The sequence below is a fragment of the Rhodnius prolixus genome, unplaced genomic scaffold (assembly GCF_049639745.1).
Source record: "Rhodnius prolixus isolate KJV_2025 unplaced genomic scaffold, Rpr scaffold_16, whole genome shotgun sequence".
Lineage (NCBI taxonomy): Eukaryota > Metazoa > Arthropoda > Insecta > Hemiptera > Reduviidae > Rhodnius > Rhodnius prolixus.
In genome coordinates this window covers 2,315,189-2,338,039 of record NW_027411616.1, presented here as the reverse complement: position 1 = coordinate 2,338,039, position 22,851 = coordinate 2,315,189, and the positions used below count along the sequence as shown (strand labels likewise).

Below are 22,851 nucleotides of genomic sequence, written 5' to 3'. Positions count from 1 at the left end.
TCTGTAAAGATTTCATTAAAATCCGAAATGAAGAAAGAGTGATATAAACGTTTGAATTTTGTACAAATTTACTTTGACATTTCGGTGTTTTGTACACTTCGAAAATGGGTAATTTACTTCAAAAAACAAATTTTAGCGGTAACGTTAGTTGGAAATTTTGAACGAATACGGAAACCTACAAAATATAACTTTTCATATCACAATAACCAGTGAGACTAGAACAATGTGATTAATTCCATTTATAGAGCTATCTCTTCTCTACAATTCGGTTTAGATTTCATTAAAGTTCACAAAGAAGTGAAAGAGATATAAACGTTTGAATTTGGTAGAAATTTGAAAAGTGAGATCGAAAACATTAAAAATTTATGTTACGTTAACCTTGTATATCCTCATTTACTATTACTAGTTGAAAAATGCGATTAATACCAGCTGTACAGAAAACGTTTCTTTACATTTCGTGATATATTCATTGAATTCTGATAAATACGAAAAGACATATAGGAGTTGGAAGTTTTGAACGAATGCGGAAACCTACAAAATATATCCTTCCATATCACAATAACTATTGAGACTTGAGCAATGCTATTGATACCGTTTATAGAGTTATCTATTCTCTACGATTCGGTATAGATTTCATTAAAATCCGAAAAGAAGTAAGAGAGATTTAAACATTTTTCATTTGGGATGAGTTTCGAAACTACGATCGAAAACATGGATTATTTAACTTTCTACATGAAATTTGCTGTGACATTTCGGTGTCTCGTACACTTCGAAAATGGGTAATTTACTTCAAAATCCAAATTTTTGTGGTAACGTCATTTTTCTTCTATGATATTTAATAAATAAGGCTGTTATTATTTTTTAATACGATTCCTCTTTTTGTTGTGGTGGTGCGGATTTCAGCCTCGTCAAATTCGATGGTAGGTGGGGATAGAATGGTGCTGATGGGTATGGCTTACAACTTCGTTGAACTCGATGATTACCTGGTCAGATTGTGAGGAGTGTGGATCTTGCCCAATTCAGGTGCGCCAGAACCGCCATTTTTCCTCTACTACAATAACAAAATCGTAGCCCAATGGAGATTGCCTGTTAGCTCTAGTTCTGCCTTGTTATCGCTCTTAGTGCTATACCTGTATCTTCGTACTTGGCAGGGTCGGTGTACTCGTAAAGGTCACAAAGATAGATTTGTAAGTGGGAGATTTCATGTACCCAATGTATAACTACTTTTGTATTCGTTACAAATAATTTACGCTGTCACCCTATGATTAATATATCCAAATTAAATGGCATTACTATTATACTTTTTACGACTATATTTCATTGACAACTATTCCAAAATGGAATAAATATAACCAAAAATGCCATAATTTGGATAGCGCATCCAGTTCCTCTCTACTAATTCAAACATGAAGGTTCTGTGAAGCGATTACCTGGCGAATATCATTGTACGTCATCTACAATGGGTTGCTAAACATTCCCAATGTCCCACTGCACCTAAAGCAGCTGGAAGAGTAGCATGACTTCCCGCTGTTGTAACTTCTGCTCCAACTTTCTGTGATTGACTCATAGTTCTTCTTGCCATAAACTCGTGTTCCTCCAATACACCTATCTAGTTTCCATATTGTGTCGTCCCCAGGCATTCTCCTACTTCCTGAATGAGTACGCATACAGACATACAACCCAACCTTTATTTTTATTTATTTTTTTAACGCAAACTGTAATTCTATTTTTAGTTAAAAATATTATTTCACTATATCCAAGACTTTGTTTTCACTTTTCTTTTTCTTTTAGAGGAGTGGCGATGCCCCAAAGCTAGCAGTTTACTGCCTATGCTTAGCAAGGTAGCTCTTCTACTGTATATATAACTACTCACAATTAACAGACGAAAGACAGCTGAAGACAGCAGTGTATGTATATAAAACGGCCAGTTCGAAACGGTCACCAATCTCCCTTGAAATTCCCTACTAGTAAGAGAATTCCAGAAAAACAAAAACAAAAAATCAAACTGAAATAAAGTTAACAATAGTGAGACGCCACGGTAGCCGAGCGGCTAGAGGCGAGACCTGTAAAGCTAATATGTATTGTGGTACTGGGTTCGATTCCCGGCCTAGGCTTGGATTTTATTTAATGGTTAATAAAAGAAATTTACAGTAAAGTATGTTTGCTAGTCGCCTCCGTCCACGACATCTAATTGGTAGATGGACGTTAAGCCCCGCCTGAAAAAATAGGCTATTACTTTACTTTTACATTTTTTTTTAAGTAAACAATAGTTACCAAGATAAAACTGGTTTTGTTTTACGTATTAATGAATCAAATTGGAAAATTTTATGTTCTTATAACCAAACCAACACTTGATTTATTAGGAAACAATTTAGTACTAAATATTAGGGTACAAAACAATAAAGATTAGGCTACGTAACTTACATTTGTTTGCGGTTATTGTTTAAAATCCCAAATTTTTGTATAATACTAACGGAATAAATGAGCTGAATGAAACTAAATAAATTCATGTAAATATGATTAAGTACTCCATGTTTAAAAGCGACATGAATGTGCGTCTACTTTGCTGTGGCCCTCATCGGTACCAGTGCAATAACTTAGTATATTGCACAAAGTTACTTAGAAACCCATGATTATAAATCGCTAAAAACAAAGTATACTATTTAGGCAGACTATAAAGCAATTCTAAGGTTTTTATATCGAGTGAAAATAATTAGGCATCAAGAATGGATGTGAATGAGGAGTATACTTGGAAAAAGTTTAGCAAACATAGTATAGAGTACGATGGAGTATAAAAGACATAAATGCTTCAACTTTTGCTGCTCGCTAGTGATTAGGACTTATTGGTCGTATGACGCTAAGTTTTTAATAGGCACATTATGTACCCAGTTTAGAGGAATGGCAGCTCCATGTCTTTATATAAAATAATGTTTGTTTCATAGCTGTAATGCAGTCATTAATGAGGCGGAGCAGGGGCGACCTGCTGCTGGCAGACCCTACAATCTTCCAGCGAGGCACCCTGATCCACTTCGCCCAGACCCTTAACAACCCATCATTGTTCACGACAATGCTAGAATTACAGGGCCACAGCGAAAAACTGCTACTGACTCAATTTGGCTGTTCCTTTCTTCTCTACACTAACCTCCACCTTTTGGCTGCAACTTTCTTCATCGCCCGATCTGCGTGACTCGCTCCACCCTACAGTTCTCTCGCTTCTGTACTGTGTTTGTCACTATAATTCCATCTTCAATCATTCTGTATGAAGGACAAAGACCCCACCGACTGAAGCTAATATTTTCTACATCGTTCACATCCCTATTCTTTGTATACTTAATTTACTCAAATTGTCCTTTTTGAATTAACTCTTTCACTCTTCATTGATCTGCTCTTGGGTAAATATCTCTTTATTATTGTTTATAGTTATATTTTATGATTTTAAAAAGCGCGCAGTTAGTGTAAATTCACTTCTCTTACTACTACTAAGAGCAACTTGCTATCGGAAAACAACTTTTGGCCACTTTTTTTTAACCCAAAATCAAAAGAGTATACTGTATAAATATTCGGTCCTCGAGATTCAAGGAAGTTTCTTGCTGCAAAAAGGTATCCACATGCGAGGAAAGGTGATTTATGAGAAATGGCTGTGAGGGCACTTCAACTCCTACTAATTCAATTTTTGCTTGAAAGCACCCCTCTGCACTGAAAGTTTCACCGGATTTCAAAACTGTATGGTCGATGACACCAGCTGCCCATCATCATGGTATCAATATGTTAATTAAATTAGTTTTTCACGCGTTTTGGTCCTTGAAACTCAGCTAGTACAGGATACAATAGGAATTCAGCATGCTCAACTGTCGTCCAGAACGTTTTAAAACGCTCTTTACATTTTAAGTCAAGATTCGACCAAAACAAGTATCTTGAGCAAATGCAATGAAGTGAAAATCTTCAATTTTATTCGAGGCGTCTCTCTTTTCGAGTTTCTACATCACGGCGCTTGAAAGCATCTACAACAGCGGTGTGATTAACAATTGAAATAGTCACTGAAGACAAATTCGTGTTCACTCATACTATTGTATTACTCTACTATTCATCACTGCAAGTTTTGTGGTCATTTTGAATTAGTCTTCTCAACTACCATACGGTATCTCCAGACTTACATTCTTATCTACATTTTCGAGTCCTTTAATTCCAACACGTATCCACGCCAGAACCAATTATATCTATCATACGAAAAAGTGTAACGTTGAAAAACACCCAAATGTGACAATTTTTTCTCTTTCACTGTAAAAGATGAAATTCTCGATTTCCCTTCAAGATGTAGGGCAAATCCTCAGTTATAAGAATACGTAATAGCAAAAATCCTCCACATGATTATGGGTTCGAGAAGTATTTCCTTCTCTCCGCATAAATATCTCGCGTTTAAACTCAGATCATTGTTATATTTTATACTAATATTGTTAATTCAATTCGTTTAATTTGTTTAAATAGAATTATAGAGATTTAAATCATTTATTTGTACAGCAAATAAAATTAAGTTAACCTAACTTTTGCTTTGTATAAATTAGAGTTAATATTTAAATCTGACTTGTTGTCCCGACATTTCCAAAATTGGCATGTATTTCTATTGAGAAATTTAAAAATGTTACGTATGTCGTCTACAGAGTTCCTCTACAGTGAAAATATCCCAAAATGTTTTTATATTCCTATATTTCAGGACATCAGTACAGATAGACCGATATTCAGAAGAGATTGCAAGTTTTACTGGCGTAAAAGGGTCATCCCGACTACAGCCTTTCCAGGGACAATGCTACTGGTTATTAGAAGCAAGTTACTCATATTAATGAAAGAAACTTACTTTTAAACCGCTCTTCCAAATTACTAGCTTCCATCTCCTGAAACAGAACACGTATTGCATTTAATTTGGTGATGGTCTGCGAATTACTGACAAGATATAGCAACATCTCAAGATGTGCTCTTGAAAACGAAAATTCCTAGAATTGGTTACTAGATAAAAGCTGATTTATAAATTTCACTGTTTTATTTTAGAGTAAATTCTCATTAACGTAATAATTATTCGAAAAATGTACGCATAGATTTTGGAATGTTTGCAGGAAGTTGGATCAGATCTTTCCGGGAAGACAATTTAGTATACAATTAATGTAGACAGCCAAAAACAGCACGTATTTGAACGATGAAAAGTTAAGCAGCCACCATCTCCTGAACGAGTTTTCCTCAGCTTATAAATTTCAGCCGGTGTGCGTTTATTTGCACGCGTGTCTATCCATCTGACCGATAGTGTCCACCGTAACTGTAATCGCAGCAGGTTCAAATTTGATGAATTGTAATTTATTTACATTTCTCTATAAGTTAACTGTTTACAATGATAAATATGTCCAACTTTACTTACTGATGAAAAATAAATTAAAAAACCTTAACCATATGGAGTTATTAAAGCAACATATGCTTTTGCCTTTTGTGCTTATATTTTTTATAACTAAAGGAAATTAAGTTATAATCTACAATACTTTTTATATGAGGGTAGGGACTATGTGTACAGGACGTTACAAAGTTTTCCGTAGCATTGTATATAAATGTGGACACGCTGGCAACATCAAGTGCTACAAGCATGTAGTCTACGGGTGTCCACCGGGGGTGTGACCCAACTAGCCTTATTTTGGACTTCTCATAGTTGGTGCGACAAGTATTAGACCACAAAGGGTCTGCATATGTGAGTAGGGGTCGGATGTAAAGATAACAGATTAGTTTAAGATGGTAGATGCTAGAGTTGCCATTCAAGTGAGGAACTAGATGCACATAATACCTATTGCTTTTTTACAAACTGTATTTATATGTTTGGTGGCAGTTAGTTTCTAGTGTAACACCAACCCCAGGTATTTAACTTCCTTACTTCACGGAAGGGAGTTACCGTTAATGTTAGAACTATTCACTACCGGCCTTCAACGCGTAAACAATATAACTGGCGTTTTGGCATGGTTTGGTCTTTTTTCATTTTGTGAAATATTTAAAACATTTGTCAATGGCTACCGATAAATGTTTGGTCAGTTCTGAAAGAAGGCAGTATCGTCAGCAAAAAGGGACCAACTGGATTTGAGTTTCAGCTTGGTTATATCGTTTATAAACTTAACAAAAACTTACAGTTTAAAAAGTTAAGTATAAGGGTTGATTAAACGCCAAAAGGTACACAAATCAGCAAGTACCCAACATTTCATTCAAGCTTAGTTGATATAATTTAAGTAATTTTGCTGCATTAACTTTTCCTTCACATTTTTTAGAATTTATTAGATGTCACAGACCCTTATGCTGGCCTGTTCGTTCATAATATTATTTGGTTATACTTATGATAAAATGTATATTATATCTTCGTTTTTAAATAGGTAATTTATTTTAACTCTATTCCAAATAATTATTATTCTTCTGATTTATCTTTAATATGCCCTTTATTCTGAAGTTGTCACATCTTATACATGCATGTTAAAGTAGAAAAAGACAAAGTTAGAGTCGGATACTGTTTAAATTTGAATCACGGAGGATTTAAAACAATATTTCAGACTTGAATTCGTCTAACCGAAATATTCGTGAGCACAAATAACACACAGTTAATAACAAGTAGATTATTCAACAATTATTCATTTCTCAATTGTAATTTAATTTTACTTACAGTAAAATACTGGAATAATTAGCTGTCCTAAAAGTATGCAATACTTATTTATTTTATATTACATAACATATATATAACATTGTGAGAAGAACAGCTACATTGAGAGTGTGATTGAAGAAAACTATATTATTTGCGATAAAGCCAGATAATTATTACCTATTATTATAAACGTTTGACTACTACATAAAGTAACAATTACTTTAATCGAAGAATGAACTTAAACAGACGATTTTTATTAAAAATAAAATAATCGAAATCATTGATGTATGTTGGTGTAAGCATTTTTTTAAAAAAGTTTTTAAATTTTGTAGCCTCGTAATTTTTTTTATTTTTTATAACGTTTTCTTTTTAACCTGTAATTAATAGTTTGATTATTATAGATTAATAGATATTACAGTCAATCTACAGTGCTACTTGAACAAATTTTTTGTAGATGAAAATGGCCAGCATAAGGTTCTGTGACATCTAATAAATTCTAAAAAATGTGAAGGAAAAGTTAATGCAGCAAAATTACTTAAATTATATCAACTAAGCTTGAATGAAATGTTGGGTACTTGCTGATTTGTGTACCTTTTGGCGTTTAATCAACCCTTATACTTAACTTTTTAAACTGTAAGTTTTTGTTAAGGAGATTTTTGTACCGTTTGGATAGATTTTCATTTTTGTCTATTTTGCTAAGTTACATATCTGCTTTACTGTTTTTTTTAAATTTGGAATAAGCAATTCTAACATTATAACCTGATAAGGTGTTAAGTAGGAACCGTAACTACCACTGGAGAGATCTTTTTAAAGAATGATTATAGTTGCGGTCCCCAAACCATCCTCAATAACAATTTTTTTGAGAAAGCCTTTTTATATAAAATAGGAAGGTATTTGTACGTAAAAAGCAAATTTAAACTGCGATTTCAGACCTTCCTTTTAAGAGGAGTAAGAAAAATAAACGGGCGATTACAGTACTTCTCCCTAAAAGGCAAAGAGGCAAAGATTTTGAATCGAACGACAATTCATTAATGTAAATAGGTTCACCCATTGATAATTTTAACGATTTCAGTACTTCCTCTTAGTAGGTGTAAGAGCATGATGGCACTTCACAGCCATGTAGAGGAGCTTTAATCACTTCTTCGTGCTAAATTTTATCAAAATCGGACAAAGCGTTATAGAAATATTGGTAATAATAGTTTTAGAAACGGCCTTACTTGGGTGGGGCAAACTCCCCTCCATATGAGGCGTAGCGACGAGACTTTTAAAGTGCAAATCTGTACAAAATTTCGATTCGAATGACACTTCATTCATGAAAATCAGTTAACTTGTCGATAATTTGAAACGATTGCTATACTTCCCCTTAACTAGTGTAAGAGCAGATCGCCGCTTTAATGTTACGTAGGGGAGCCCTAACTCTATCATCCTACCAAATTTTATCAAAATCGGGCTAAGATTTACAGAGTAATTAGTAATAATAATTTTGAAGGGGGCCTTACATAAAGGGGGCTAACTCCTCTCTAATTCGGTGTACAGCGTCGAGACCCCCAAAAGGCACATCTACATAAAATTCCGAATCGAATGTCACCTCATTCATGAAAATCGGTTCTCGCGTTTATGCGCTACGTAGTTTACAAAAAAGGTAACAACAACAACAACAACAAGAAGAAGAAGAACAACAACAACAACAACAATTTCTGAAAATGCCGTTTTTGCTCATTTTCGGCAACTTTTTTCTCGAAATCTATTAGGTCTGGGGGGTTGCAAAAAAATTTCAGTTATAAAGGAGGGTTTGCCCTATATTTTAAAGAAAATTAGGGAATTTTATCTTTTATAGAAAAAGAGAAAAAAATTGTCAAAGTTGGGTGTTTTTCAACGTTACGCTTTTTCGTGCACTTTTTGACGATCAATCCTTATACAACTGTCCTACCGGACAGTTTTAATATATTGAAAAGTGTAGGCCCCAGGACTGAGCCTTGGGGGACACCAGCTTTAATCAACATCACACCTGAAACAGTGCTGCCGAGTGCGACGCTGAATTTTCTGTTAGATACATAGCTTTTAACAAAATAAATTAAATATCTCAGAAAGTTATACTCAATTAGTTCATAGATAAGACCTTTGTGCCCACACAATCAGTGGCACATCTATCAAAGCCGTGTACGCTGGTTCAGATGAAAGTAGTGCTCTATTGAATCTGTCCCTATGGCTAACTGGGCAGTAGTCGAGTGTTTTGGACGGAAACTAAACTGACAGGAAGGACTATTACAGTCCATTGACTGTAAGTGAGGTAGGCTTCTTAAAATATCAAATTTGTTATTTTGCTTATACGCCAATAGGTTTCCGTCAAGATTGGTCGAGATTGGAAGTTCCACCTTCGTCAATCTATTTTGCAGTATCTTAGAATTTCCTTTAAAACGGTAAATGCTATTTCCTTTACTCTTGGGGAGCTAATTGCTCTTATGTGGATCTATAACTTTTATACAATCTCCTTAACAAAAACTTACAGTTTTAAAAGTTAAGTATAAGGGTTGATTAAACGCCAAAAGGTACATTTGTGTAAGTACCTTTTGGCGTTTAATCAACCCTTATACTTAACATTTTAAACTGTAAGTTTTTGTTAAGTTAACATTTAGTATTAACAAGCTAGATTAATTATTAATTAAAACTGTCCGGTAGGACAGTTGTATAAGGGTTGACCATCAAAAACTGCACGAAAAAGCGTAACGTTGAAAAACACCCAACTTTGACAATTTTTTTCTCTTTTTCTATAAAAGATAAAATTCCCAAATTTTCTTTAAATCTTACTCCAAACCCTCCTTTATAACTGTAATTTTTTTGCAACCACCCAGATCTAATAGGTTTCGAGAAAAAAGTTGCCGAAAATGAGCAAAAACGGCTTTTTCAAAAAATGTTCTTGTTCTTGTTCTTCTTGTTGTTGTTGTTCTTGTTGTTCTTGTTGTTCTTGTTGTTACCTTTTTTGTAAACAACGTAGCGCCAAAACGCGTGAACCGATTTTCATGAATGAGGTGTCATTCGATTCAATATTTTATGTAGATGTGCCTTTTGGGGGTCCCGACGCTGTACATCGAATGGGAGAGGAGTTAGCCCCCTTTATGTAAGGCCCCCTCCAAAATTATTATTACTAATTACTCTGTAAATCTTGGCCCGATTTTGATAAAATTTGTTAGGATGATAGGGTTAGGGCTCCCCTACGTAACATTAAAGCGGCGATCAGCTCTTACACTTGTTAAGGGGAAGTATAGCAATCGTTTCAAATTATCGACACGTGAACCGATTTTTATGAATGAAGTGTCATTCGAATCGAAATTTTTTACAGATTTACACTTTAAAAGTCTCGGCACCGTGCCTCATAAGGAGGGGAGTTTGCCCCACCCAAATAAGGCCCTTTCTAAAACTATTATTACCAATATTTCTATAACGCTTAGTCCGATTTTGATAAAATTCAGCTCGAATAAGTGGTTAAAGCTCCTCTACGTTGCTGATTCTCTTGCTCCTACTAAGAGGAAGTACTGCAATCGTTTAAATTATCAATGAGTGAACCGATTTAAATCAATGAATTGTTCGATTAAAAAATCTTTGCCTCTTTGCCTTTTTAGGGAGAAGTACTGCAATCCTAGTTTATTTTTCTTACTCCTCTTAAAAGGAAGTACTGAAATCGCAGTTTAATTTTGCTATTTACGTACAAATACCTTCCTATGTTATTCAAAACGCTTTCTCAAAAAAATTGTTATTGAGGATGGTTTGGGAGCCGCAACTACAATCATTTTTTAAAAAGATCTCTCCAGTGGTAGTTAACACCTTATCAGGTTATAATGATAGAATTGCTTATTCCAAATTTTAAAAAAATCTGTAAAGCAGATATGTAACTTTGTAAAATAGACAAAAAGGAAAATCTATCCAAAAGGTACAAAAATCTCCTTAACAAAAACTTACAGTTTAAAATGTTAAGTATAAGGGTTGATTAAACGCCAAAAGGTACACAAATCAGCGAGTACCCAACATTTCATTAATACCTCATTAATATTTAAGTAATTCTACTGCATTAATTTTCATTAATAAGTTATTTTTTAGATTTTATTAGATATCACAGACCCTTATGCTGGCCACTTCATTTATATTATTTTTTTGTTATAATTATGATAAATCACATATACGTACATGCATGTTAAAGTAGAAAAAGACAAAGTTAGAGTAGGCTACTGTCTTGAATTCGTCTTACCGAAATATTCGTGAGCACAATTAACACACAGTTAATAACAAGTAGATTATTAAACAATAATTATTCATTTCTCTATTGTAATTTAATTTAGTCCCCCTAATTTTACTTATAGTAAAATACTGGAATAATTAGCTGTCCTAAATATATGCATATCTTATTTACTTTATATTACATATATACAACATTGTGGGAAGAACACCTAGATGGAGAATGTAATTGAAGAAAACTATATTATTTGCGATAAAGCCAGATAATTATTACCTATTATTATAAACGTTTGACTACTTCATAAAATAACAATTACTTTAATCAAAGAATGAACTTAAACCGACGATTTTTATTTAAGAAATAAAAATAAATAAATAAAATAAACAAAATCATTGATGTTTGTTGGTGTAAGCATTTTTTTAAACAAGGTTTTGAATTTTTTAGCCTCATATTTTTATTTTATTTTTTATAACGTTTTTCTTTTTAACCTGTAATTAATAGTTTGATTATTATAAATAACTAGATATTACAGTCAATCTACAGTGCTACTTGAACATATATTTTGTAGACGAAAATGGCCAGCATAAGGGTCTGTGTTATCTAATAAAATCTAAAAAATAACTTATTAATGAAAATTAATGCAGTAGAATTACTTAAATATTAATGAGGTATTAATGAAATGTTGGGTACTCGCTGATTTGTGTACCTTTTGGCGTTTAATCAACCCTTATACTTAACATTTTAAACTGTAAGTTTTTGTTAAGGATTACATATTATTATTAATGCTTAACTACTGCATAAAGTAAAGTACAAATCAGTTTATTTGAACAATGAACTTAAACCGACGAGTTTTACTTCCTTCTGCTGCGCTAAACTTTCACTTAAATCAGATGTCAAAAACAAAAACAAAATAAAATCGGTATGTACGTTGGTATATGCATTTTTTATTTTAACGTCAAAACAATTATATTTTTCATTACCTTTTTTTGTTTAAACCTGTACATTAATAGTCTAATACCTCCTATTACAATCGAAATTAATTGAACAAATATTTTATGCACGAAAATGGCCAGCATAAGGGTCTGTGACACCTAATACATTCTAAACATTATGATTCTAGAAGTATGAATGAAATGTTGGGTACTTGCTGATTTGTGTACCTTTTGGGTACTTGTTTTAAATATATGGGTATCGGGAATAATTAGTTGGAAGATCTAGGATGAAAAAAAACTCACACAAGTTATACCAACAAGACTCTAAAAAACCGTATCTAACGTATCTAAAATTTCAAATTTAATGACAATTCATTCATTAAAGTCGATAATTTGAACGATTGCAGAACTTCCTCTTAGTAGGTGTAAGAGCATGATGGCACTTTAGAGTCACGTAGGGAAGCTTTTACCACTTCTTCGTGCTAAATATTAGCAAAATCGGATTAAGCGTTGTAGAAAGATTAGCAATACTAGTTTTAGAGAGGGCCTGACCAGCGTGGAACAAATCGTCTACTAAAGATAAACAGCGTCGAAACCTATAAAAAATGCAAATCTACTTCACTTTTTGAACCAAATAACACTTTATTGAAGAAAATAGGTTCACGAAACGATCTTTTAAATGATTGCAAAACTTCCCGTTAATAGGTGTAAGAGCAGAACGTCGCTTTAACGTTACGTAGGGGAACCCTACCTCTTTCACCCGCCAAATTTTATCAAAATCGAACTAAGATTTACAGTTATTAGTAATAATAATTTTAGGGGGGCCTCACATACATGGAGCTAACTCCTCTCACATTCAATGTGCAGCGTCGAGACCCCCAAAAGGCACATCTATATAAAATTCCGAAACGAATGACACCTCATTCATGAAAATCGGTTAGCGCGTTTAGGCGCTACGTTGTTTACAAAAAAGGTAACAAGAAGAAGAACAATAAGAAGAACAAGACCATTTCCTGAAAAAGCTGTTTTTGCTCATTTTCAGCAAAGTATTTCTCGAAATCTGTTTAATCTATGTCGTTGCAAAAAAATTACAGTTATAAGGAGGATTTGCCCTATATTTTAAAGAAAATTTGGGAATTTTAACTTATATAGAAAAAGAGAAAAAATTGTCAAATTTGGGTGTTTTTCAACGTTACGCCTTTTCGTGCAGTTTTTGACGAGCAACCGTTATACAACTGTCCTACCGGACAGTTTTAAAACATTTTTTATAGGATTTTAATTAAGGGCTGAACTGAAAGCAAGGGTGGTCACTCTCTTGAGTGCCATTACAGTTCGTTGTACTGTGTTGCCAGTAGTGAGTAGGTTGCCGGAAACAGTAGTGACAGTGTTCACATCAGAGATTGTACAACTAAATAGGCGAATTAATTTTGAAATCTTAAAGTAAAAATGCAGAATATTATTCTTTTACTTAACAAAAACTTGCAGTTTAAAATGTTAAGTATAAGGGTTGATTAAACGCCAAAAGGTACACATATCAGCGAGTACCCAACATTTCATTAATACTTCATTGATAGTTAAGTAATTCTACAGCATTAATTTTCATTAATAAGTTATTTTTAAGAATTCATTAGATGTCACAGACCCTCATGCTGGCCATTTTCGTCTACAAAATATTTGTTCAAGTAGCACTGTAGATTGACTGTAATATCTATTTTATATATAACAATCAAACTATTAATTACAGGTTAAAAAGAAAAACGTTAAAAAAAAATAAAAAAAAATTATGAGGCTAAAAAATTCAAAACTTCGTCGGTTTAAGTTCATTCTTCGATTAAAGTAATTGTTATTTTATGAAGTAGTCAAACGTTTATAATAATAGGTAATAATTAATCTAGCTTTATCGCAAATAATATAGTTTTCTTCAATTACATTCTCAATCTAGGTATTCATCCCACAATGTTGTATATATGTAATATAAAGTAAATAAGATATGCATATTTTTAGGACAGCTAATTATTCCAGTATTTTACTATAAGTAAAATTAGGGGGACTAAATTAAATTACAATTGAGAAATGAATAATTGTTGTTGAATAATCTACTTGTGCTCACGAATATTTCGGTAAGACGAATTAAAGACAGTAGCCTACTCTAACTTTGTCTTTTTCTACTTTAACATGCATGTACATATATGTGATTTATCATAATTATAACAAAAAAATATTATAAATGAAGTGGCCAGCATAAGGGTCTGTGACATCTAATGAATTCTAAAAAATAACTTATTAATGAAAATTAATGCAGTAGAATTACTAAAATATTAATGAAGAATTAATGAAATGTTGGGTACTCGCTGATTTGTGTACCTTTTGGCGTTTAATCAACCCTTATACTTAACTTTTTAAACTGCAAGTTTTTGTTAAGGAGATTTTTGTTCCTTTTGGATAGATTTTCCTTTTTGTCTATTTTACAAAGTTACATATCTGCTTTACAGATTTTTTTAAAATTTGGAATAAACAATTCTATCATTATAATCTGATAAGGTGTTAAGTCGGAACCGTAACAACCACTGGAGAGATCTTTTTAAACAATGGTTATACTTGCGGTCCCCCAAACCATCCTCAATAACAATTTTTTTGAAAAAGCGTTTTGAATAACATAGGAAGGTATTTGTACGTAAATAGGAAAATTAAACTGCGATTTCAGTACTTCCTTTTAAGAGGAGTAAGAAAAATAAACTACGATTGCAGTACTTCTCCCTAAAAGGCAAAGAGGCAAAGATTTTTTAATCGAACGACAATTCATTGATTTAAATCGGTTCACTCATTGATAATTTAAACGATTGCAGTACTTCCTCTTAGTAGGTGCAAGAGCATCAGCAACGTAGAGGAGCTTTAACCACTTATTCGAGCTGAATTTTATCAAAATCGGACTAAGCGTTATAGAAATATTGGTAATAATAGTTTTAGAAAGGGCCTTATTTGGGTGGGGCAAACTCCCCTCCTTATGAGGCATAGTGTCTACTTTCAAATTGCAAATCTGTACAAAATTTCGATTCGAATGACCGTTCATGGAAATCAGTTCACGTGTCGGTAATTTGAAACGATTTCTATACTTCCCCATAACAAGTGTAAGAACAGATCGTCGCTTTAATGTTACGTAAGGAAGCCGTAACCCCAAAAGGCACATCTACATAAAATTTCGAATCGAACGACAGTTCATACATGAAAATCGGTTCACGCATTTGGGCTCTACGTTGTTTACAAAAAAGGTAACAACAAGAACAAGAACAGGAACATTTTCTGAAAATGTCGTTTTTTCCAGTTTTTGCTAACATTTTTCTAGAAACCTATTAGATCTGTGTTATAAGGAAAAAATTACTTATATAAAAGAGGATTTTCCGTGTATTATAAAGAAAATTTGGGAATTTTATCTTTTTTAGAAAATGAGAGAAAAATTGTCAAAGTTGGGTGTTTTTCAACGTGACGCTTTTTCGTGCAGTTTTTGACGATCAACCATTATACAACTGTCCTACCGGACAGTTTTAATTTGGAAAATGTTCCCAAAATATCATTAGTTACAGTTGGGTTGGTTGTAGGAGAGTTACGAGTAAGTGACTTCACACGTGACTTATACATATAAAGTGATGATTCGCTTTGAAAATGAGGAGCAAAGAAGTTGGAGTAGTAATCTGCTAGCCGCAGTTGACAAGAGCTGGTTTTGGGCTGACATGGACTTGCTAAAACTACTCTATCAAAGTAAGCTGGTCGCTTCAAAGCATCAACTTTTTCATTAGGCCCTGCTAGTTCACTTTTTCAGCTCTTCGTCTATTCTGAAAGTGTTGTTAGTTTTGGGAAATACAATAAACTTTGCCATTGAGTAAGTGCACCACTACCGGGTAGCTGGTGCCTGGGTCCACACTCTTTCTGTTCAATTTCCCACAGATGTATAAATGGTTTTTCTGAACATTTTTACTTTATCAGGCCTGCCAACATTTCAACGAGTGAAAGCAGCATTAGCTCTTGTTTTGATTTGACGCCTGCAAAATTTTTCATCAGAAATGATCCTACTTAGAGAAAATAATAAATAGGAGGAAAAAATAAATGCCGTTTTCAGTCGTGATACATTTAACATATTCTGGCGAGCTTTCCACCTAGGGACTAGGTCATTTTCAGGGCTAGTTTACATAGTAATATTTTACATTACAGGGTTGGTGTCCATGAACAGACAAGACGAAGACACACCAACCCTGTAATGTAAAATATTACTATGTAAACTAGCCCTGAAGATGACCTAGTCCCTAGGTCGAAAGCTCGGCAGAATAAATATATCATGACTGAAAACGGCATTTATTTTTTCATCCTATTGAAACTATGAATCAGTCACCAAAAATAATGAACAGAAAATAATAAAATAAATGGAAAATCAGGATTGAATAATACAGGATGTTTTCTTAGTAGTTCACTGCGATTGGGCTGCACCAGGCGATCACCTTGCCGAATGTATTTGCACTTCTTTGAGACTCCATCGTAAGTAGATCAAACGACTTCCTCAGAACTTCGTGGCGATCTAACGTTTCTTCCAAACATTTTCTCAGCGAAATTAGATGACGAACACTTGGACGAACGGTACCAGTGCAGGCTTTCAGTATACTGTACGGTCCTGTCTAGTGAAATTGCGAATCGAAGAAAATTCCACAGCCAGAAGTGCCACTGCTTTTGGATTTTCTCAAACCTCTGTATGCTGTACATGATGCAATCTATATCTTTTATTCGTCTAATTTTTCTATGAAATTTGGTATTCTTACATTTTGAGGACGGAACAATTAAATCTACAAAAAATTCAGTCTGAAAAAATACAAGTTAGTTAGAACCTCGAAAATGTATAGTAGTAACCGATACTAGATTTATTCAGAAGTGCTGATAAAATGTACTTGAGGTAAAATTTTGGCATTGAAAGTGAGCATGACTATAAGTGGTTACCTTTGTAAGAGGCAGCAGCAACGAATCCAAAATCTGTTACACGTAGCTTTTATAAAAAGACAGTTATTTGCACTGTTGATACATGTACAGCTGAGATGGGATAGCTGAAGCTATTCCTCACAAATTATCGATTCGCCTGCAACGGCACTTAAGACATGAGCGTGTAAGTGGTATTTAGGGAGTCTAATGGGCGATGAGCGCGCCATACAGATTCTGAAGACGTCGGAGAGGCAGATCTGGTCGGGCAAGAAATCACTTGAAAAGATTACACATTATGATAGAAAGACTCTTTTGCTTTCAGAACAAGGATAATTGGATGTTCCCACGCGCCTTCCACATTCTTCATCCTTCATCACTCTCTCTCACACAGATAGACGTATGTATGTGTTTAATGTGGCAGTATAGAAGAGGAGAGACTAAGGTATCTCCTGCTAATCGCGCACACATTGTCCACTAAGGTGCGCTTGTTCGGGGCCTAAAGTCTTGTCGTACAAATGTCCTACGTCTGTCAGCGCTAACAACCGCCAACAATGCATAGAAAGGAGTTTTACAGCGCGCGGATTTGCATCTGAAAAGGGAGGAGAGTGGCACTTGAACAGCCCTCTCAGCTCTGCACTTAGCACTGCAGTATCACTAAATGCACATCCAAAATCTATCATACTCGTATAAGTTAAATACATATAAAACTTTCTTTAATATGAACTTTTTAAATTATTTCTATTTAATTAATGCTGTACAAAAACTATAGTACACTCTAGTATGCTATGTACTATGTATTTTACAATATTAAAATTCGCAAAGTTGAAAGTTTGATTGAATTTGCTTAGGTAGCTATTTAGCCATAAATTACCCTTGAGGAAGTACATGCTTGCTTATAATGCTTATTGCCCAGAAGCCACCAATTCAGAAGGCTATTTTAAAATTACATTTAACGCTCACAAGTCACATCAAATTTCTGAACAATATGAAATACATTATATAGGAGTTCTAATACTTGCAATAGACCGACCGATTTTTTAAAAAATCAATGAACTGTGGCCTTTACTGAGAAAATTTTAAAATATTCAAAAACCTATTTTGGAATTCTACCGTTAACCAGTTTTCTTTCAATTTGGAATTCTATTAATGCTTAATATTGTACATTTGGTGATGAAACTGACCATTACATTGGCGACATACTTAAGAAGGGGGTAACAACAGTTACTGTTCGCCCAGGACCCTTTGAAAATAAATTTTTCTGAGAAGATGCTTCGAATAAAAATGAGTCATTTAATTGGAGAAAACAGTAAATCTGCTTGAAAATTGTTGAAGCTATTTTTGAGAAAATCATTACTCTGAAAGGAAAGGGATTAGCTAAGCGGTTAGCGTATTGGATTCCCACGTGGAGATACCGAGTTCGAATGTTGGGCCCTTAAATTTTCTCTTCCTAGAAACTTCCAAAGTGAACGGTGTTTTCAGTAACGAGGGAACACTGTCCGAAGGCTGGCAGTGCACTGAAAAAAGCACCGGGCGCCAATAACCCCAGATGTTAACGCGCCTTAAATCATTAAAAAATTAAAATAGAGCACTTAAAGTTAAAGTTTAGCTAACATTAACAAGTTTTTGGAGGCTCTAACTGGTTTTTGGCGCTAATTTGTTTGCTTGTTATTTTGCATTTAACCTGAAAGAGATGAAATCGAAATACAAAGTTTTTATTAGAATAAAGATCGGTAAACATTGGTTAAAATGTCCAAAATACAGCTCCAATGCCAAATGAACAAACCGACGACGAAATCGGGAGCCACATACAGCGCCTCAAAGCCTTGTAAATGCAAATCATTGCAATGGACAAAATCTCGCAAAACTGTGCATGGATTGTGAACAAAACGTTCGTACTCTTGGAGTTTTCATTTCTGAGATTTTGGCGCACCCCCCTAAACTCTGATCAATATTTACTCACCTAGAGACAGACCTCAGAGCGAGTACTTCAGTTGAAAAAAGAATTACCGAAATTGGCCAAGATCGCAATAGAATTTCTTAGAAGCTTTAAAGCAAAGAAATAATGTTTATAATTAAAAAAAGGAATATTAATTAGTAATTAACTAAAAACTTAAAGACTCAAAAAATTTAATTCACGTTATTAATCAGCTAATATTTATTTGGCCACTAAGTTGAGAAGGGCTCTACGCGTTTAGTGCAGGTGGTATTTAACGAGAGCTTCCTTTTATGGCAGATTTCAAAGATTCTTCTATGACTGGAATAAATCTTAATTTACATAATTACGTTCTTAACCGATGAAAGACAAATCTGTCGATTCAAGAAAGTGTTTTTGTTCCTGAATAGACTTTTTCTAGATAGCTTGATTTGATCTTAAGGGTAAGTATTGCGATGAAGTCTAATTTTGAAATTAAAGTTATTTAGGTATCTGTAATAGCAATAACTAGAGCAAAAGAAAGTGGTGTCTGTCTTAGCAGATTCGTCCTTCACTTATAACTAAAGCTTTTATAATTTTATTTCTTCTTAAAAACTCCGCATCCTCATTGACTTCTCTAAAACTCTCCTACCAGTGCTTGCTGGATCGCTGCCATTCCCATCATGACCTAAATTCTATTTCAAGCCTAAGATCCGAAACCTTCGTGCAGCTCCCCAGGTGGTCGACAGTACAATAATTACTTTTTGGCACATCGATTACAATGGTCATTCACGCCTTCATCCTTCAAGGCTGTTGAGGTATGGTAGTCATAATTATCTTTCCGGTATAATTGTCCATCGAAAAGCTTCTTATACAGACCGCCATTTCGGTAAAAATTTGAACCTGTAAACGTTTCCAACTTGGTATTCTGATATTTTTCGCATTGATTGAAAAGTTGATGCAATCAAAATGCAAAACGTAGCTGTTTCACACGCATCTGTCAGACTCCAGCTGAATAATTGCATTCCTAGCAGGAAATGGTGGTTTCACGACACATCTCAAAATTATGGAGCTCTGAATTGCACATAAAGGCAGATATAGTTGTTGCTTTCTTTTTCTTTAACATCATACAAATCATACACTGGAAAGTTATCCCTGAAAACTGATGCTTTGGGGATTCTCATGATCTGCAATCTTCAGCTGCCCACTGAAGTGCCCATCCGAACAATTTACTGTTCTGTACCAACAAACATCTAAGGACATAAAAGCAATGCTAAAATATCATATTTAAAGTAAATCGTGCTTTAAGTCAATGTATTTCGGAAGTGGGTGGAAAACGCTTTTTTTGCACTTTTTTACTAACTGCTCTAACATTAACTTACAATATTTTATTTAAACCATTCCTCAGGAAAACTATGTTCGGAGAGTACAGAGATCTGAGAGTCGCGATTGGTAAGGGAGAAGAAAGCGAAAATGGAAGGAAGCCGAAGCAATCGTTACCTCACATTTAGAGCCATTCATAAATTTTAGTCAGAAACTTATGTAAGCAATCCCTACTAGCCATATTAATGTGATGAACACTTTTAGTTCTTAGAAAATTCTTTAATTAGAATCACTGTAGTGAGGAAACACTGTGGCAGCAATAAGGAACTTAGAGGAAGACCGAACTTTGAGTGTTCCTCACCTGCATGGAGGACCTTGCGTCACTGCTCACAGCCTTCAGAACCACATTCTGACTATTTGAAAATTTAAAGTTTGATAATGTAACAGTATAGCCTCTTAGTTTTTTGCCTGCCACACTTTAAAGAACGCCAGATTTCAATGTTACTAATGACGTCATCTGTCAATTCTTACATCTCTCTACCTTAAGCTCTGTACCTACACTGTACACTAACTGTAAAGTACACTTGTCTTCAGGAATCAATTCAATTGTACTTTCGTCTGGTTTTGCAATTATCTAGGATAATTTAAACTAAATTTTGACGTATCTGTCAGTTTATCGTCCTGGAAAGGAAGTGGACTGGCCACTTTTTCAGGAACTTGGCGTACCTATGGATATTCCAGCCTACCATGAACAACACCTATCGTAAACGCAAACAGTATGCACATAACTCTTGCAGAGGTGGTTAATGTGCGCTGTAAGTCCTTGGGTTTAAGCAACCCTCAAACGAACTCTTGATGCTTTGGTTAATGTAGGGCTTATCCGTCCCAGTACTCGACAGTGGGTATAATGGTTTGTGGATTGTACAGGAGCCGTGACGTTCAGCTAACTAATGAACATGTGTTAGTATCTAAGTTAACTTTAGTTCAAATCTTAAGTTTTAATCTGTAAATTGGGGCAAGAGAAAGACATGTGGTGTTCACAGTTGATTTAAGTCGTACTTTAAAAACAATTTATTTCGAAACACATACCTGTTCCAGCAGTAGTGATTAAAGAAAGTGTCATGTTTTTGCAATTTCCAAACATTTAGATAATGGATTAGAATAATTTGTTTTTTGTTTTGAAAGATAAATATTGTATTGTTTAGAAATTTTTGCCATGTGCATTGTGAGGTTAGTTAGGTGCAGGAGCTTTGAAAGTGTGTTGGGCGCGAAGAGTGCAGATAGAAGTGAAATCGGACAATGTGCTGTTTAGAAAGCTATGTGTAGTTGTTTATCGAAAATGATCTGGACAATAACAATAGGAGGGCATAAATCAGGCAACAATAGCCCGGCTAGCTGACACAGCCTCTCTAATCTATTGCCCACTTACACAGAATACTTCACATCCCCCTCCTTGCCACCTTGTCCTCTTATAAACAGCTCCTAACTTGTCCACGCTTTGTTTACACCTAGCTCCTCTTTCCTCTTCCTCAATTCTATAACAAGAAATATATTCCAATCCAGTCCCTTGAATTTCGATCTAACGCTTGCGATCATAGACTTCAAAATTTTTGCTTCCTTACATTTAGCTCGTCTACAGTTTTCAAATGCACAATTACCTGGATTTAATTGTGCATGCAATAACACTTATTTTAAAGCACACGTTCTCTTGAAAAAATAACTCGACCTCGCATATCAAATTTTCTACAACTATACACGTAGAATAAAGTTTCAGCAAAAATGAATTTAAGGAGAAAACATGGGAGAACTGGACTTGACCCGATGAATAGCAGTAAGAGATAGTCGTGAGAGTGTTCACTCCAGATTCCCAGTTTGGAGAATATTAATGAGTTAGAACCTTAAGAATAGTATTAAGAGAAAGTCGTGAGAGTGTTCACTCCAGATTCCCAGTTTGGAGAATATTAATGAGTTAGAACCTTGAGAATAGCAGTAAGAGAAAATCATGGGAGTGTTCACTCCAGATTCCCAGTTTGGAGTATATTAATGAGTTAGAACCATGAGAATAGCAGTAAGAGAAAGTCGTGAGAGTGTTCACTCCAGATTCCCAGTTTGGAGAATATTAATGAGTTAGAACCTTGAGAATAGCAGTAAGAGAAAGTCATGGGAGTGTTCACTTCAGATTCCCAGTTTGGAGAATATTAATGAGTTATAACCTTGAGAATAGCAGTAAGAGAAAGTCGTGAGAGTGTTCACTCCAGATTCCCAGTTTGGAGAATATTAATGAGTTAGAACCTTGAGAATAGCAGTAGGAGAAAGTCGTGTGAGTGTTCACTCCAGATTCCCAGTTTGGTGAATTGGTAAAGATTGCCCTTACTAGCTATGAGTGAGTGGAAACACTGAGTTGAATAATGGCGAAGTGCTAATCGCAGCCAGTTCTCTAGGTTGGCAGGCTTGTTTAGAGATTACAGCAGTTGTGGTAATTAAGTTAGTGCAGCTGACCTTGAGGTAGGTCGCGGTTAGTTCCGCAAAAGGGCGCTGTACGCCAACCAACTAGAAGCCCTCTCAGGAGCTTTGCTCACTTCATTTACCTCTCGTATCTCCGTCATCCATATTTCTGATTTTCAGTTTTTCCACCGAAATTCTCCTTGTTAGACTGTCAGAACATGCAAAAAGTTTTTTAAAAATGAGTGTGTGATTGTTGCCTGAGCTTGAGGTCAGTGAGGCAGACCGAACCAATTCATAGATCACTCCTCACTGACAGTATTATATAAAATTTTCGACAGGAACATACAAGCTGAATCGTAATAATTGATGTAAAAGGCGCCAATGGCCCTGAAAT

General features: G+C 34.6%; 1 protein-coding gene across 8 annotated transcripts in view; it reads right to left on the bottom strand.

Moving 5' to 3' along the window:
* The window catches only part of Sox102F (transcription factor Sox102F), a 411,141-nt gene that overhangs the window by 331,852 nt on the left and 56,438 nt on the right, over window positions 1-22,851 (bottom strand). For 5 of the 8 annotated variants that reach the window (XM_074134517.1, XM_074134527.1, XM_074134518.1 and 2 more), the window contains exon 2: window positions 4,853-4,889. The exons of the other annotated variants lie outside the window; for them this stretch is intronic. The gene's annotated coding sequence lies outside the window, so the exon portion shown is untranslated. The remainder of the gene's footprint in view (window positions 1-4,852; window positions 4,890-22,851) is intronic. 8 annotated transcript variants of the gene reach the window in all.